The following is a 1,533-nucleotide window of genomic DNA, read 5'->3' on the forward strand; positions in this document are numbered from 1 at the left end:
TAGCAGGTTTAGCTGTCTAGGTAGATAGTTAGATTTAGAGGCTACTTAGCGCAGTAATAATACATGGAACACAGGGTGTATCTTTATGCTGTTAGGTAGGATTAATTAGTAAGCATGCAATAAGACTATATAGGCTACTATAAAAGGGCTAAAGTTCTTTTAATTAAGTTTCTTTAATTATTAGTTTATTTAGATATTTCTAGCGTCTAGCTAGACCTTCTTGCTAGCTGCATACATAAGGGCAGGAGTTTAAAATTAGTTTATGTACTCTTATTAAAAAGCTTAAGCCTATATAAGCTTTTTATAAATGTATTTAGATATATTTTAGATCTTATTAATAAGTCTGTTTACATTTATTACTTATATAGATTAATAAGTTAGTTAGGGGGTATTTATAAGTAGTTTAAATTTTATTTAGAAGTAGTATCTATAGTTTACTAAGAATAGAGATACTTATGTTAATTTAGATGTTATGTTATTAGCTTTAAACTATGCTATAGCTAACTATTTTACCTAGTTATCCTACTAGTAGTTTGTGTACGCTTATAAGACTTATTCTATTATAGTGTTTACATTCTTAGTCTAGCTGTTAGTCTCTAGGTAAAAAGCTGTAGATAAATAGGGGATAATTTAAAGCTATTTACAGAGTTTATCCTAGAAGGCTAAGACAAACTGCGTACCTCTATCTAATATAATTATGTTAGGCAGGCTATAGTAAACCTATATGTATTAGTAGAATAACTAGGCTATATTAGGGGCAGTTATAAAGGAACATAGTATTAAGTGTTAATACTTAGTTAAGTAATTAACAACTACTATAATATTTATATACCCTTTAAATAGGGGTAGGTCTATAATAAAATTAATTAATATGTCTTTTTAAGCTTATTTAGAAATTAGGAGTAGTTTAAGCAGGCTATTATATCTTTCTTAAAAGGCCTTTACTTTACAGCAAGTATAGCAACATAATACGTATTAGCGTACAGTATAGAACATGCAGGGCTAGTAGTACTCTCTCTGTAGTAGGTTAAAAGTCTTTCCTCTGCCTAGGTGTCCTTTAACAGGCAAGTTGTGTATAATTTAGAGTAGTTTAATTCTTAGTTTATTAAAATTAGGGATTATAAGTTAGTTACAGTAATATAGCTTACTATTTTAGTTTTTATAGTTAGCTAGTGTTACCTTTTTTAACTAACTAGCACTGTTTTAGAGCAGGTCTAAGGTTTCTTAGATAAATTTATTATTTAAATACTTATTAGTAATAATTTAATTAATTATCTAATTTATTTTGTTTAAGTTAAGGTCTAAAAATAGCTTAGGTTAAAGTAAAGTTTAGTATTAAGCCTTTTACACTTCTTCTTAAGCAGGGATGTTTTAGAATTACCTTATAAGAGCATCTAGTTTCCCTCTATTTTAACTAGAATAATAAGTAATCTTAAAATTAAAATAAGACAAGTATTTAGACTAATAAGCTTATTAGTAGCTAAGTTATTTTATAGTTACAAAGTACTGCAAGTTCTTATAGTTAGATAGAAC

The sequence above is a fragment of the Lindgomyces ingoldianus genome (genome assembly GCF_010093535.1).
Source record: "Lindgomyces ingoldianus strain ATCC 200398 unplaced genomic scaffold BDR25scaffold_45, whole genome shotgun sequence".
Taxonomy (NCBI): Eukaryota; Fungi; Ascomycota; class Dothideomycetes; order Pleosporales; family Lindgomycetaceae; genus Lindgomyces; species Lindgomyces ingoldianus.